The sequence below is a fragment of the Labeo rohita genome, chromosome 3, assembly GCF_022985175.1.
Source record: "Labeo rohita strain BAU-BD-2019 chromosome 3, IGBB_LRoh.1.0, whole genome shotgun sequence".
Classification (NCBI taxonomy): domain Eukaryota; kingdom Metazoa; phylum Chordata; class Actinopteri; order Cypriniformes; family Cyprinidae; genus Labeo; species Labeo rohita.
This window is the reverse complement of record NC_066871.1, coordinates 8,624,332-8,642,395: the sequence shown is the minus strand read 5'-3', so window position 1 is coordinate 8,642,395 and position 18,064 is coordinate 8,624,332. Positions and strand designations below refer to the sequence as shown.

General features: G+C 37.4%; 1 long non-coding RNA gene across 2 annotated transcripts; it reads right to left on the bottom strand.

Annotated features, from left to right (window-relative positions):
* Nucleotides 1-952: 952 nt before the first annotated feature.
* LOC127163184 (uncharacterized) lies at nt 953-3,745 on the bottom strand. Of its 2 annotated transcripts, XR_007827459.1 has the most exons (7): nt 3,514-3,745; nt 3,085-3,219; nt 2,862-2,916; nt 2,429-2,579; nt 1,814-1,942; nt 1,542-1,637; nt 953-1,437 (listed from the first exon to the last, which is right to left on the bottom strand). It is a non-coding gene; the product is annotated as an uncharacterized LOC127163184 (long non-coding RNA). The 2 variants fall into 2 exon arrangements; XR_007827458.1 differs by lacking the exon at nt 1,814-1,942.
* Between the last annotated feature and the right edge of the window lie 14,319 nt (nt 3,746-18,064).

Here is an 18,064-nt window from a genome sequence, read left to right as displayed (position 1 = left end):
TCAACAGATATGACCCTACAATGATAAGCGCTTGATGCTCCTCACCGAGTGCTCATAAATAAGCACAACGGGAACGTTTGAAAACCACGTGTGTCAGCGGATCCCTAATACATCTGCATATAGACGGATCCGCTGACTTTCAAACGCTTGGTGAGGAGCGTGAAGCGCTTATCATTGTAGCCAATCACAGTCATGTCTGTTGAGCGTGTGAACACTATGGCCAATCAGCGATGTTTTAAAAAAAAAATAGCGCTCAAATGTGAGCAGGAAATGGACGTTTTTTTTTAAATTTCAGTACCAAAAGTTCCGAACCCGGTACCTTTTAACAACCCTACACCATTTTTTAGAGTGCAGAAAAATTACCCAACAGGTTGAACCCAGCATTTGGGTTAAAAAAAATAAAAAACCCAGCATTTTTTAGAGTGCAGAGATCTACCCTGATCTCAGCATTTGGGTTAAAAAAATAAACCTAGCATTTTTAGAGTGTACACTGTAAACCCGGATAAGTTCTACTAACTTAAAAAAATTGAGGCAACTGATTGCCGCTATTTTTTTAAGTTTGCAAACTTAAATATCATCAGTAAGCATATAGCTACTTACTTTGAGTACCTGTAAATTATAAACAAACATTAATTTAAATCAAAATATATATTTAGTGTTTTGTTCATCTTTACTTTAGTGCAACTCAAAGTTTTGAGTACTGACAACTTTAATTATTTCACTTAATTAAAATATCCCTCAAATATATATCAAAATTTTTAATTGATCTAAACTTAGTTTAAGGAGCTTTAAGTGTTATTAAATCAAATTATATAATTTACATAACTTAAATTGTAGTAGTAATGTTACTTAAATATTTTGTGGCAACTGATTGCCTTGTTTTTTTTAAGTTTCCTGTACTCAAATATCTACATTTTACAACTTAACAGTACAAATTACAAATCTGAAATCATTAAACAAAGTACAAAAATTTATTATAAAACATGAGACATTAAAACAGTTCTGTGCAATAAAAAGGCACACCAGCTCAAATAAATTACATTAAAATATTACCTTAACAGCCATTATGCCAACAAAAACTGTGACCACAGTTCTGTGCAACAAAAAAAGGCATACCTGGCATGAATCAGCAAGTCATTCTTTAGAGCCAGCACCCTTGGCTTAAGTTTGCCATCATCAAGACCCAAAAGAACCTTCTAAATAAACTCAAACGTGTTGGCCATCTCTTTTGGATATGAGAGATCCAATGCATAGATTAAGCCAAACATCAAAAGGAAAGCATCAGAGTCTCTGAAGGTTTGTTATGACAACTCCATTCTCAAGGATGATCAAAATCTTCTCTGTATTGTACCGAACTGCAATGTCTGGGAGTTCTCGGATGACTGTCAAAAGGGCAACTGATGAATCAACATCTGGCTCTTCTGAATCATCTTCAATCTGGATGTAAAAAGTATTGAAACACAATTACCAAATGCTATCTTACCAGTGTGAAAAAAATGCTGAAATATAATCCTAAGAAATATGCAGAATAAGTGACTTACCGTGCATATTTTAAAGAATTTTGAGGTGTCTTCTCTCAGATACACAGGAAGTGCACAGAGCGCTGTTGTTCGCCTTGTGTGTACATCATGTTGATCCTTAAAGTTCACATTGAAAACAATGTTAAAAGTGGAACACACACGTTTTAGCCAGCACAAAACCAAACAATGCTAACTTGACACAGAATGAATGCCAAAAAGTTGATCAAGGCATAGATAAAACTCTTAAAGGGACAGTTCATCCAAAAATAAAAATTGTGTCATCATTTACTCACCTTTAAGTTGTTCCAAATCTGTATAAATGTCTTTGTTCTGATGAACACATGATGATATTGAGAAGAATGTTTATAACCAAACAATTATTGGACCCCATTGACTACCAGCATTCTTCCAAATGTCTTCCTCTGTGTTCATCGAAACAAAGTATAGTAAGTTATACAGATTTGGAACAACGAGCAAGTAATTCATGACAGAATTTTCATTTTTCTGTGAACGATCCCTTTAAAAGTTTTTTTTTAATGTATTTTAAATCAACGGTTCTCAAACCTGTCCTGGAGGACCCCCTGCACTGCAAATTTTGTATGTCTCCCTCATCTACACACATGATTCCATTCATCAGCTTGTTGTAGAAACTGCAAGAACTAAATTGGGTGTGTCTGATCAGGGAGATATACAAAATGTGCAGGGCAGGGGGTCCTCCAGGAAAGGTTTGAGAACCACTGTTCTAAATTAAATACAAAAAATTCAGAAAATGTTTACTCATCACTTAGTACATGATAAATCCAAGTCATAGTTAGACTTATATATTTGGATCAAGTGATAATATTCAGTATATACAGTCAAAACAATGTCTGTTGAAGCATTAAACAACAATAATACCATGATAATACCTTTAAGTCATAAAAGTGCATCAGCAGTTTTTCCAGTCTTCGCTGCTCTCTGTCGATATAAAGTCATCAGGCGAAAACTGTGGCGGTCTAGCTCTGCGTAAAATGTGTTTGTTAAATTCTGGTTGGTAATGCGCTGAAATTCAGCACATACCTGAAACAGAAGACAAGAAAAGCATGTCACAAACCGACTGAATATATTAAATACATTTTTTAAACACACAATTAGAGTTTATTATATCTGTGATTCCAAACGTAGAGCTGGCCAGCATCCAAGGATCTCTTTCACTGGTGATGGACTAACTTTTGAATAATGACTATGCTGCAATTGAATGTGTGTGAGCAAGTGTGTTCTGGATTGAAATGAGGCTGTACACAGCTTACAGTCCCAAGCCATCCCTCTAATTCACCAAACAAAAATCTAAGACAAATTTACCTGGAAGTTGTCCCAATTTTTGTAACTGTAACTTTCAACTTGCTCAGCAGAGATCCTAAAAAAAAAAAAAAAAAAAAAAAAAAAAAAAGTTGAAATTAAACCTAAACTTCAGATGCAATAAATAAACATTTAATTCAGTATTTTATTTATTTATTTATTTTTTTTTTTTTACAAATTTTTATATTTTGTAATAGAATTATATTTGCAAGAATGTGTGTCTCACCTTAGGAACTGCAATAGGAACAACGTGGACTCAATAGGCCTGTGAAGTTCAAACTAGTTTTATGCATCAAAAGGTCGAAGAAAAGATAACACAAAGAAAACTAATTTTCATCAAATGATCTGCAGCTGACTCCACCTATACAAAAATACACACATTTTCAGAAAGTCCAAACTGTAAGACTGCATATGTACTGCATCATTTAATATCCTTTTTTTTTTGTAATATTCTTTCAAAACAAAAGACAACCTTATTTGGTATTTCTTAAAAAATGTTGAATTTTAACAGGCAGTGACAATCCTAAAAACATAATGCCAATGAAATAACCTTTAACTTCAGATTTACGTAAACATTTAGCGTCAACGGGGAAATTTCATTAAACAAAATCTATGTTCGTGTAAGGATTATGTTACAAAAATGTTCGTGTCTCACCTTGGGAACTGAAACTGCGGGAACAGCGTGGACAGATGGACCGGACAGGCCTGTTAAGTTCAGACTACTTTTATGCATCAAATCGTCGAAGAAAACTATCCATAACACAAAGAAAAAAGATAGAACACGCACTTTCACCAGATAACCTGCAGCTGACTTCACGTATAGAAAGAATACACGACTTAATATGTTTAAAAATGTTCATGTGCGCTGCATCATTTAATATCCTAACGTTAGAGAAATTTAGATATGCTTGTACACTTTTAACTGGTAGCTCTATTCTAAATATTCTGAAAAACTGTACACATTAACTAGAAAACCTAACGAGCGTGGATGGTGTGAGTGTAGCCGATACCAACTATAAATAGACGGCAACATTATTTGAAACAGCTGAATACTTGCATATGTTTGTAGACATCCAAATAGAGCGCGAACTTCTGTGCATCTGTTTGAAACACGCCTGAGTGCACGTTCAGCGATGACGTCACTTTTTCGTAAAAAAAGACGCCACTAGAGGGCGTATGTTTGACATTAAAATATTTGATTATGGTTGAATCTATTTTTCAAGTTCCCTAAGCTCATAACTTTAGTGTAGTTGTAAAAACTAAAACTAAAAATTACTGTTAACTTAAAACTCTGATAGATGTTGTGTAAACTGAAAAATAATAGTTAGCTAAACTTTTTGGCACATTTTGAGTACCAGGTACTTTACATTATAAGTTAGTTATACTGTTTGGGTTTACAGTGTACGCAACTTTTTAGCTTAGTCTGTTATTACATACAACCAAGTTGTTTTTAATATAACAGCAGTGGCTCTGAGCATGTAACGCAAACGTTATTGCTTAGACAGAATTATTCACAGTGTCATGGAAAACAGATCAACACCTCTTCATATAGAAAACAGGTCCTGTTGTCGCCATGTGAATGTTTGAGTCGGTCTAAACAGAGGCATCAACTTTCAATTTATAGTGTTTTCGCACCAGAATTTTATCACACCTGAACACACCTGTCTTGTTGTAACCAGACCTTAAGCCACATAAAACGGTGCCACACCAGTACATCAAACTACCAACTATGTGAAACCTTTATCTTTCACAAAATGACTGGAATTACACAACCTTGGCTGGCTTACATAATGCCATGGGGTATTTTCCATTGGAGGGGCTCTTTGTTCTCGGCTTTTGTTGCCAGTAACAGTTACCGGGAGCTGACGGAAACGTTATGGTGGCATGACATTAGATCTCACCTGCTGACGGTGCGAGAACAAGGGTTGCTTGTTCAGCCATGCTAACCACGATCGTATCCAGACATCTGTTATCAGTTTCAATTCGGACACTGTAATAAGTCAGATACAACATTGGTAACATCACCGCAAAGCTCTGATTCTGAGTGGCGTTTTAAAATCCGCACATCCCCTCAGACTGCTTTGATTTGGGGGTTGGTTGCGTCATGAATTAATTAACAAACATGCCACAAACAGATGCCCCCCCTCGTCTAAGATGGCCTGGTGCACAATCCGGAACATCTGCTTCCAGGCATTTCATTAAAGCTCAATTTCTCCGCGGGGAGAGCACCGCCGAGGGTATTTCAGGGAGAGTCAGATTTCCTCAAGAGCTTCCATGCTGCGCCGAGAGTTTGGGAGATCCTGCTGCGTGACTGCTCCGGGCCGGAGAGTTCAGAGGAGGAGAGCTGGACATTATGAAACATGGAGACACACAGCTGTTTCTGGACAGTCTCCTACTGTCGTGCCACGGCAACCCGCTAATCGCCTTACATATCTGCCGCCCAGGCCAGACGGAACCCTTCCGTGGCGCTGCTGCATCTGGTGGAACCAAACAGCGGAATAATTTTGGCTTATGCTGTGAGAGGCACGGGTCAGGGGCCTAGATGTGGGTCTGACGGCCGGCTCTGTTTCACTGTAGGGAGAAAGGGGGGAGGAGCAGAGGCGTGATGAGATGATCAGATCAACCGCAGGGGAAAAATCAAACAATGGCCCCACATGACTGCCCCTTTAGTGTAGCGGTGACGCACCTCGTGTCACAGGAGCTCATGCACACTAATGAGATCACGCTCGCAAAGGGACATAGCGTCTTTCGCAGGTGCGTGCTGCTTTATTAGTGTTAGATTGGGCTGTGGCCCCATTTTTGGCACTCTCGAAGTTATGCACTCTGGAAGGATTAAAATACGAATGTGCAAACCTCGCTTTGAGACAGCTGTATGCAATCAGCAGCTTCGGGGAGCATGATATGAATAACAAATCATTTAATATCCAAGGACACATGGATTCAGTGAAAACTTGCAGTCTTTTCCAGGAAGTCGATTCTTTGGTACCTGCATTCTGAACATGCATACCCGACACGCATATGCAAGACAAACATGCATCCTTGGGTTTGGAGATACTGATCTCTCTTCTCACCTATGCGGTGATGTTTATCTCTCACACCTTGTTTTTTTACAAGCACATAAAACATATGGCAGCTATTTGCGTCAAGTTCGGAGACTTTCCTTCGTGCACCCTTTATATTTGCTTTGGAGAATCTCCACAGCACTGTGTTTTTGTTGCTCTGTGTTTTTACAACAAAGCCAGGGATTTTAGACTTGCAGTCTGAGCATGAATTCGGCATGAAGTGTGTACACACATCAAACCACTTTAGATGCTTTAATCGTACAGTGCATTCATGCTGAAGTGCGAAAACAGCCTCACCTTTAAAATGAATGCATTTATGTAAAGGCACACGTCGCTGAGAGCTGATAATGTGAAGTTTAGATGCAGGCAGCTCTCTTGTTCTGTGAACTCGGATTTCAGATTGCATTAAGCGGTTTTAGGCCGCCGTTCGCCGTGTAATTGTATGTTAATCAAATCAGGCGAAAGGATTTCAGCTGTGTAAGATGAAACAGGACTGGATCTCCCTGGTCGTTTAGTGTGTCTCAGTTGTACACTGACCTTTTAATCAGGACATGTGGTTTTGGTCTCCCTGGCAACTGTATTTCGGTTATATTCAATTCAGTTTGAAGACCTTTTATCTCAAAGGGAACAGGAAATGTAAGTAATATAATGCTTTGAAGGACATTTCGCTTAAAGGTGAACAGTGTAATTTTGGCACGGTGAACGGAATTGCAAAAATGATGATTGTTTCCACTTCCTAATCGCCCCCCCCTTCCCCCACCTGAAACCCATCTACTGTTGCTCAGACAAATAGGTTCTGACCCATATGCCATTAGTTGAGCTGAAAGCTCTATCAAGCTGGAAATGAGCTGAAAGTGATTACACATTTAGGGAAGTCGAGGAGATGCAGGGCCCCCTTTGGTCCGTTCATGATCACTTTCTGGGAGAGAGGGGGTGGAGGTTATTGACCTGACAGAGAAAATTGACTTTACTGACCGTTGTGGCAATGCTAAGAATGCAATGCGTGATGACACTGCCCCTGCATAGCTAGCAGTTGTGCGCCATTCAGAATTGAATTTAGAATGCTTTTCAAATTCCAATCTGAATTGAATTTGAATTGAGGTAGCAAACAGAATGCTACAAGATGGAGAGATGGACGGATGGATGTATGTTAGGGTTTTTTACTTTTTCCTCCAGAATGCATCATCTGTCTTGAATTTATTTGAATTGCAATATTAATAAATATCTCGTTGTCAATTCAGTTTAAATTTCAATTCAACTTCATGTGGGTAGGGGTGGGCGAGACAAGATTAACACAGATGTTGGACTATCGTCTTCACGTTTTTAAGCATTGCATCACTACAATAAAATAAGTTGAAATGACTTGTACTTTTAAGTTGATTTAACTTAAAATTTTAAGTTTAAGTTGAAACTGGTAAAAACTTTTTACAGTGTTTGAAAACCATAGTCCTATTATAGTAAAAGTGTAGTAACCATGATTTTTTGGTGTATTAATTACCATTTGTATAACCACAGTTTTACTACAAATACCATAATTTGTGGTTACCCTGGTTTAACTATAGTAATCTTTTTTTTTTTTTTTTTTTTTTTTGGTTTTATTTGTAGTAAAACCATGGTTAATTTTTGTAAGGGTGACACTGTTGACAAGAATTATGAAATTAATATGGTATCAAAACTATTTATATAATAAAGACCTTATTTTTAGCAAAAAAAAAAAAAAACTATATTATGATATACAGTCAAACCAAAATTTATTCAGACACCTTTAACTTTTCTCACATTATCACAGTTTATGAAAATGGTAATAAAATATGACAAGAACTCATAAACTGTGTCAGAACAAATTCATCTTGATAATTCCTCTTCAGACAACTGTTAGTATGCCAATATTTACACAACTGTTAATACTTTGTTGACCAATTACCAAGCAATGCTTAATTTAGTTCAGTCTGTGGTGTAAAAAGGTCACATAGCAAGTAAAGAAAAACACTTACGCAAAACATGGTCAAGTCAAAGTGTCTAAATAATTTTTGGTCAAATATTTATCAGTTTTACTGGTAGTCGACTGTATGAAGAATGTTTGGTTATAATATGCCACAATTTACTTTATTTTGCTAACCTCACTTACATAAATGAATAGTGTCCTGCACCCACTAGTAAAAAAAATATCAACAATTCTATCTGGTTTATAAATATTTTTTTGGTTTGACTGTATATCGTTATTGTACAATTAAAATACTTGTATCATGATATAAGATTTTGGTCATATCACCCACCCTTACTGTGGCGTGTGGATAGTTCGTGATAATTCATGCTGGTGTGTTTAGCTGAACTGGAGCCAATTTTCAAGTTTTGCATATTTGTTCTAGGCCTGATAGTCATCGCTGCATATAAACAGAAATGTCCAAAAACACATAGACTTCACCTTTACCATATTACATTGAATAATAAATGGCGATTCATATTTTCTTCTCTTAGTAAAATAGTATTTGAAAGCAGCAAGTATAATGAACATGTGACATAACAGCATGAACAGCAGGGACCAACAATACCAAGAGGTTTTCCCTTATACAATAAAACAGCCTTAAACCCAATATATTTGTAAGTGGATTAGGTGAGAGCGGATTATGGTGGTATGCCGTTGCTCTGGCGGCTCTCGCAAAAACTGCAAATGTTGACCAGCTGAAAGTGCTTTGAATGATTTATGTGTGTTAACCCACGATGACTACGATGCAGGGAAAGGTTCACACCGACCGCTGCAGATCAGCAGACTGGGAGCGGACCGCAGAACAATGCGTCCCCGCCTGATGCTTTTATCAGACAGGAAGCGCTCTGGTTGAGAGGTGGCCACAACAAAGGAGTGACAGGAATCCCTCGCACTTAAAAACAGGATGTTATTCTTAGACCTCGGCCCTGCAACTCCACCTATTTTATGACGGAAGAGAATATGCACCAGAAACCCTCGTGGGGGAATATAGGAAAATATAATGTGGGCCATAAAAAACACTGTTAAAGAATTATGGCAGAAGGGGATGTTATTGAAATGGCTATGTTACGGGGTTGATTTCAGGTCAGCCTTCCACGCTTATACACATAATACACGGCAGGCCTATGGGAGGTTGCGACTCTGACAGGAAACAAGAGCAGCAGATACACACAGCTGCCAACATCTGTGTGTGGCTTAATTCTTCTGAGTCAAAGATACCGCAACCCCTGGATCTCAATTTGGATACGCGTGCCAGGGTCGCTCAGGTTCACTAACATGAGGAATGTCTCTGCGTATTGCAAGCCTCTGAAGAACAGAGTGGTGTGACGCGCACGTGGAACGGTGCCATTTTTGCATATTTGTGTTTGTGGGTATAAATAGGGCTTAGGATGTGTTGCGTACGTGCTTCCACTCGAGCGTCTGTTTGAATACTTCTCGATGAATTACAAAATCCGCGTTTTGGCTAGGCTGGATGTTTTTTACACAAGAGTAATCCGGCAATTACAGCTTTTATCTTTGTGCTTGAGTTCCATCTGACAAACAACGACTGTTCTGTCCCTTCTAGTTTATTTAGATCTCGGAGCCAAGAAGACTAAATCAAGGATTCCCCCTTTCAAAAGAGGAGATTATTCATTCAGCGCAGGGAGGCCCAGATGCTTATCAGGAGACTTCTGGCTTGCCGTGCACCTCATCTGAGGGTAAATAACGTACCAACGGGGATCGCCGGCGGAGATTGCATCATTTACGGGGAATCAAAGGTCTGCTGGCTCCTATTGAAAAAACATACGGGCTGAAGTAGACCATGATGGTTGAATAAAAAAAAAAAAACAGTCATAAATGCACCATGAAAAAGTACTATAAGCTTAAAAGTTGATTTCCACTGCCAAATATACTTTTTACACAAATTGATATCATTCCAAACCCTAATGACTTTTTTCTTCCATGAAACTCAAAATGAGCATTTTTTAAGAATTGCTGTGGCTGTATTTTCCATGTAGTTTGGAAAATAGCGCACAAACAATAATATAGCATGCATTCTTTACTCTTTTTTTATATTTTAAACACTACACTTTCAAATCCCTACAGTTTTTAATGTTGCAAAAGATTTCTATTTCAAACAAATGATGTTCATTTTAAATTTATTCACAAAATCCTGAAAAAAAGGCATTGCATTTTTTGCATTGATAATAATCATATATGAGATGTTATAATTTATGAAGGATCGTGTTACACTGAAGCACTGAAGACTAAAGTTTGCATCACAGAAATGGATGGGGGGGGTAAATTTTTCTTATTTTGTTGAAATATCTTTTTTTTCCACTTAGTAAAGCAACAGAAGGTACTTTCATGTTTCCCAGAAGATAAATTAAGTACAATTTACCTTGATCTTCAAATTTAAAAAGTTTTCACCCCCCAGCTATTAATGCATTGTGTTTCCTTCTGGAGCATCAGTGAATGTTTGAACCTTTTTAAATAGTTTTGTGAGTCTCTCAGTTGTCCTTAGTGTGAAAAGATGGATCTCAAAACCATACAGTCACTGCTGGAAAGGGTTCAAATATGCAAAAGATGCTGGAAAACTGAAGAATCTGCAGGACCTGGAGGATTTTTCCGAAAAACAACTGTTCAGAACAAACAAGGGGCTCATGAACAAACATCACAAAACAAAAAAGCAGTCGCCGATCATCCAGGTAACCACACACAGTTTTAAGAACAAAGGGTTCCCAATCTTTTAAAGGGAGTTAATTTAACAATTTCAGCTATTTTTATGTAAAATATCTCAGGACAGTACATAAAAAATAACATGCATTTTGTATGATCTCTCTTATTTTGTTAAAATTATTCACATTTTCATGCCACTGTAATAAACGTAAAAGGTTATTTTGAATTGTAATAATATTTCACTTGTTTCCCACAGCATCTTTTGTCTCTAGCTCAGCCAAAAATAGTAGCAGACAGAGGATTAGGCCACACCTGCAGCCTGAGACGGGCAGACAGGACCTGCCTCATGTGGGTCCCTCAGGCTGAAGCGTCCCAGACTGATCTGACAGGGTGACAGGCCTCAGCATGATGCCAACCTAAAATAATCACACAATGTCTCCTCATGTGTCCTTTATTGTTTTACTCTCATTAGAGGTGTTTGCTAAGGAAAGCGTCACTTTTACTGTCACTTATAATTAGTGGAATCTGAACAAACCTCTGTGTGGTACATTTCAGCAAAAATTTCATCCCTCAGAGTTTGTGTACAAAGAAAAATGATTCCTCAAATCATGCGGCTTGTTCTATGCGAGTCTATTTTATTGCCACAAAATAAATCAAAAGATAACTGCGACTTTTTATCTCACAATACCAACTTTTTCTCAAACTTTAAAATTGTGAATTTACATCTTGCAATTCTGACTTTTTGTCTCTCAAAATTTAGCATTTACTACTTCTTTCAGAAAATGACATTTTCTTTCAGAATTTTGAGTTTACGTCTATTTTGTTTTATTTACCTGCCACAGAAGGAAACAATAAAAACAAAAATTGGATTTTTTTATCTGATTTTTTTAGGGCTGCCCCCTAACAGTCAAATAACCGTTAGTCAACGAGAAGAGGCTTGGTCGACCAAAATTTTATTAATAGCTTAGTTGCTGAAAATAAAAATCCACAGGAAGTGGCAAAGTCATGCAGTCCGTGACGGACAGATTGTTAGCGGCTGGTTTATGTGGTAATATAGTACATCGGGCAGGACATCCAAACGCTCACCTATCATTCATCGACATCAGATATGGCTTTTCATCTGAAAGATGTATGTAGTAGCAACTTCACATGGCAGCTCAATCTAATGTTAATCTAGAAAAATGTGCGCAATTCAAGTGTGTGGAGTGTGGAAACTGAATAGTAGCGCGCTCACTGCATGACAGATGGAAGAGCCGGTGTGCTCACTTGCACTTAAATACTCCGTAATTTTTTGTCATACAGATAAAACAAACTACATTTGTTTGTGTGCACTCAGAATAACAACAAAACGTTGCGCTTTTGTAAAACAATGAAAGCAAACAGGATGTGTTTTCTGCCGTTTTGGTCTCTGTAAACTTGAGCGCTAAACTTCTAAACTCTGTGTACACTTGCCTTACAGACATGAAAAATATATCTATAGAGAGTGAAATGTCTACTTTTAAATGAACCAATTCAAACAGAAAACAAATATTCTCCGATTATGTAATCCATATGAAACATGCATACAGGCGCATCACTGCTGCGAAGATGATGTGTCAGTGTTTCCGACTTCATCTCTTAAGCTGAAAACAAAGAAAGGGCTACTTCATCAATAAATGATTAAAACTTAAATGCAGTCTCCTTGCTGTTTTTCCCTGACACATTCATAATTATTATATCTGCTGGTTTGCTGTGGCAGGCTTTTTTGTGTGCGCTTAAGTGCTTAGGCTATGTAGGTAATTAAAGGCTCATTATTATAACTTATGTTTTATTAGTAAATGTGTGACTAATAGTTAACTAATGCTTAAAATGAACAACTACTAGTCAACCAGAAAAATCTTTAGTCGAGGGCAGCCCTAGACTTTTCCCACAGTTGTTTAAATCTCACAATTTGGACTTTTCTTGTCAGAACTGTGAATTTATAACTTGTAACTCTGACTTTTTATCTCTCAATTCTTAGTTTATGTCTCATTCCACAACCTGTTGTTTTGGTAGATTGGCTTCGATATAAGTTGTTTTTAGACTAACAAGAAAGTTTTGAGTTCTGTAACTGACAGGATATTTTTATAGTGCAATAACCTCTTATATGTCAAAAGATCCAGGGAATTTGGATTTCAGTTCATGAACACTTAAAACATCCATAGTTTGCCATTAAGCACATTTAAATGGACAACATATCTGGCTAAAGCCTGATAAAGTCCAGAAGACCACAGGGAGAGGAAGGTTCATTATGTGTGTCAGGGGTGAGGAAGAGTAAAGCTGTCCATGAACCTAATCTGTGCCCCAGCGTAATGGGTTTACGTTGCCTAAGAGCTTAGAGGCATGTGAGGAGCGATCAGATGGTGCGTTGTTGGTAAATGTGGACAGAAGTGTTTTGGGACAACTTCCATCTCAGATAAGACATTGTAAAAACCGTGTCTGATGTTTTATCTTTCACTGTTTCTCACTTGTGTGCACAAATAAAGCTGCATACAATAACCACGCCAACTTTGCCCAAACCGGACGGCAAGCAGTTCGCATCAAAGGCCACAGTTATGTCTGATCTCTCTTCTCAGGAAATACCAAGGAAACATCGGTCTTGCCGTGGGAGGTGATTGTACTCTCTAGAACTGCATTTAGATCCTCACAATCTCTATGCAGAGTTCACTGCTCCCTACACAGTGATACAGAGTTTGTTGTTAATTGTTTTGCATTTAAAGACTGATATTTTACAGAGATCATGCAATCTTTATTAATATTAATATTAAACGTTTAAAAAACCCCATTGCTCTAAGATGAACAAGTGAGGGTCTTTTGTAGTGATGACGAGGACTTTCATTAATTAAACTGGCCATATGTCCTGGTGAAGTCTAATTCCTTTAGAGGAAGGTGACAGCAGGTCAAAACTTCACTGCACTGTCCTGTGACTTCTAGGAAGAGGAGAGATTTGGGAGCTTGGGGATAAACAGTGATTTAGTCTTGCCCCTGTTTTTAATCTATATCCCTTTCTCTCATTAATGTCTGTCAAGTAATATAAAAAATTTAGGTCTCAGCATTTATAATTTCCTACCTGCACAAAGAAAGAATTACTCAGCAATAATGTAGACAGACAATAATGCACCAACTGACCTCAAATGTAACTGTGATTATCGCTGATTTGTAATCAGTCTACAGCTCACAGAAAAACAAACACTGACCTCACTCTCAAACATACGGAAATACTGTACAGTTACTGAACTTTGGCAGGATCCAATAAATCTGCAGGACATGTTCAGGCCCAGCTCATGTCAAAAGATTTACATTAAGAACAGGCCAGAAATATCTAAAGCCTTATATATTTTCACACTTATTTACAACAGATATTCATTTCATAACAGAACAGCTTTTTCAACTTTCTAAGAACCCGGAAATAAATATCACTGTTTCCAGCAGCACAAATGTTTTCAACATTAATAATAAGAAGAAATGTTTCTTGATCATCAAATCAGCATATTAGAATGATTTCTGAAGGATCATATGACACTAAAGACTGAGTCAAGTTATGATGCTGAAAATTCAGCTTTGACATCACACACTCTAAAAAATGCTGGGTTCAGGCCGTTGGGTCATTTTATTGGGTTATTTTTAATATATATATATATATATATTTACCAAGATGCTGGGTAGTTTTTGGTGGTCTAAGTTGGTGGGTAATTTTTAACGCTGGGTTATTTTTTCTACTCAACTGCTGGGTTAAGCCTGTCTCTGATGAAACAACCCAGCTGCTGAGTTACAGTGTAGCAGCAGTTGTTTCGCAGGATGGAAACACCTTATGGCTTGCATAAAATAAATGGACTTTATTCATTATTGTACAAAGTTTAATCGTAAAATATGTTCTCTAATTTCAGTACTGTTTGTCTGTGGGCAGGTTTTGGAGTCAGTCACGGCATCTTTCAGCTACGAGTGAAACACGAGGTTGCGGTCTGAAGTTCGCAGTTAGCCTGGCGAACAGCAGCCCTTCACTGGCTCAGATTTCTGCGACACACCGGAATGAGAATTAGCGCTATTACGGTAAAAAGCAATTACAGAGAACGGTTGAATACACTAAAATTAAAATTCTAAAATTCTAAAGTTACATTTTTATGTTTAAAAGGCTTGTAATATTGTAAACTATGGTGTATTCACCCAAATAAATTAAATTTGTCTTGTATTTTTCAATGTGTTCTTAGTAATGTTAACCTTTTGATTATTGCTGTTGCCTCTAGTAATTCTGTTTGTGTTTTTATAAGTTCCAGTCCATTTTAAACCAGCAATATAATCATTTTTAAACAATAGCTGACTTAAATAAAATAACCCAGCATGTTTGGTAAAAACATTTAACCCAACCAGCTGGGTCAAAATAACTCAGCATGTGTTCTGTCTAATATTTATCCAGTGCTGGGTTGCCAAATAACCCATGCTGGGTTGTTTTTAACCCAGCATTTTTTAAAGTGCAGGAAGAAATTAAATTTTAAAATACATTAAACACAAGAGTAATTGTACATTGAAATAAAAAAAAAAAAATGACCCCACACTTTTGAATGGTAGTAAATCTAGGGAGTGGAATATTATAAGCCCTTTCACACATACAGCCTTTACTGGTAAATTACGGGTAAATTACCATTAAGAGATCATGTATGAACAGGACCTTTTCCTGTTACCGGTAATGTGCTCTGTGTGATCACAGAGCGCGATTATGCAGTATGAGCACATACGAGTTCAGAACAAGCTGATGTAAGATGTCTACTCTGGGCGAAAAGCAGATGCATAAACGTAAACATTTGACACGAATATGAAAATATCACCAAAATTCTGACCATGTATACTGGGAGGCTCATCCGTTTAGAGGTCATTCCCATTTAATGATGTCACAGAATTTACCGGTATTTTGAAACTGATATGTGAATGGTGCTTTACTGGTAAAAAGGTGGAACGTGTAATGTGTGAACATTTATGTATTTACAAGTCGTTCCGGTAATTTTACCACAATTCAATAGTATTATGTGTGAAAGTTGATATATACAGACAAAAGTAACCAACTAGAAACAGCTTAGCATCCAGCTTGGCAACCACCTAGAACACCCTAGCATCACGGCAGCACGTCATGAGAATAAAACACTCACTTTCATCAGAAAAATTTATAAATCTAGTTCTAAAACGTAGGTTTGTGCTCCATTCAGCTTCTGCAGTTCATTTCTTACTTCCCTGACTCGTGTAAAGATAAGGATTTAGTCCATGCATTTACCTATTCACACCCACCATCCAAGATCAGATAAAAAATATCATGTCCTTTTAAGGCACAGCAAAATGCAGAATACCTGTAAACATATGAGTCAGTTTCCCATAAATGAAGTGACGCACAAATGACAAATTATTATCAGAAGTGGGTGGTTTCCAGTGAAAACAATGAAAAGTGTGGATCAGTTCATGGACGAGAAAAACAAAACATATTTCTTATCTGCAAATCTCTCACACAATGTAAAACTTTTATATCCTACGCTAAAGCAAATAAATGTTTCAAAGTCACCCACAGTCTTGTAAAAGAAATGGGTTTTGTTTATCATCTTCCTCTCTGCAAACTGCGATCATCAATGATTCTCATCTCTCATCTCCTCACACGTGTTGCAGGCCGTGTCCCACCAGCACGCATTCACTGAGGATTAAATATAAAATACTAATTCTTTAATACCTCACCGGCAGCTCGAATGAAACGACGGGTCATGTCATCTATTACTTTGGATAAATGTGAATGCGGCACAGTTCAAAAAAGGCAGTTGGGATTACAGCCCATGTGATTTGCAAATCACTATTATAAAAATCCACATCAAAAAGTATTGAACTAAATTCAGGTCACATTAAAAGAGATTAGGCCAATTGTTCGGAGGAAATGGGGACGCAGACCTCTAATATTTCTGTTGCACGGGGGTCTGAAGAGGAAGGCAAAGACCTGTAAGTACTGCAAACAAATGTAGGCATGTCTCTACACCTCTACGGTTTAAATTGAATAGGATTACACAGGTATGCTTCATTCTTTATCTGCATTCCTTACATCGCAAATACTGCTGCTACTAGGATGGCAACAAGGGGAGGACGCAGAAGTTCACGTGGTTTCGAGAAAAGGATAAAGTGGTCGCCATTAGCGGACACGGAAGTAGTTAACAGTGGTCATCACATAACCACAACACTCAGCCCGCAGAATAATTTCTTCCCAGAGGCTCCACAGAGCTGCTGAGTCAAAGGATTGTCTATCTCCCAAGAGGTTTTCTCCATACGACTCAAAGAAAGCAATAAAAATGCATTTATTTAATAGATTTTACCTTAATCCGCAGTGTCATATCTTGTTATAAATTGAAAGTCCTGTCAGAAATTTCTTAAAATGAAATTGGTGGGTTACCAATTTTCTCTCTATATGTGGTAATTGCCAGCGTACAACTAAATGCTCCAATTCACTGATTGATAAGTACATGCCATAAACATGGAAGTTTGTATTCTAAAAATAAAGCAGTTATCCTCCAACTAGAACAAACATTACGGTAATTACAGGTTGTTATAAAACGTCTCTCTGACGCTCTGTGGGTCAGGGTTTCAAAATGTGGGTCATAAACAGGGATGTACTTAGAGCGGGTTTCACTTCTCATAATCTTTAAGCTTCTTTGCAAACTAGTCACATTATGAGAGAGACTTACTACGAAAAGTTCAGGAAAGCAGAACTGCAAAAGACTTCCCTCTAGTTCTTGAAATGAGGGGCAAGAGGAAACTGATCTACCATATATAAAATGAATACACCAGTGAATGACTATCTCAAATGCTGATAAAGCATGCATTGGAGGCCTTTAAAGACTAAAACTTGTTTTTTTGTGTTCGCATTTATCCTCATTTTGTGGGAAGGGAGGCTTATTATGTTGTATCTGGAATAGTTAACATTAACACTTCCAGAATTAACATTTCCTGATAATTTACTCACCCCCATGTCATTCAAGATGTTTATGTTTTTCTTCATTTGAAAAAAAAATCAGATTTTTGAGGAAAATACTCCAGGATTTTCCTCCATATAGTGGACTTCAGTGGTGGCCAATGGGTTGAAGGTCCAAACTGCAGTTTCAGTGCAGTCTTATCTAGCAAAACTATTGGTCATTTTCTTAGAAAAGTACAAATTTATATACTTTTTAACCACAAATGCTCGTCTTGCACTAGCCCAACCTTAAGCATCACGCACACATGACGTAGGCTGAGGAACTGACCCAGTGTGTAAAACAATGATGTCAGACGATTTTGAAGTTTGAGGAGAAAATGAGATGGAGATTTTCGCCCTTGAATTGAAGTACACACACTAACTGCGCATGACTTTTCCAATGTGATTACGTAATGCAATGAAGTCGTATAAGTACATCACAGAGCTAGTGAAAGACAAGCATTTGTGGTTAAAAAATATACAATTTTTTATTTTACTTTTGTTTTTTAGA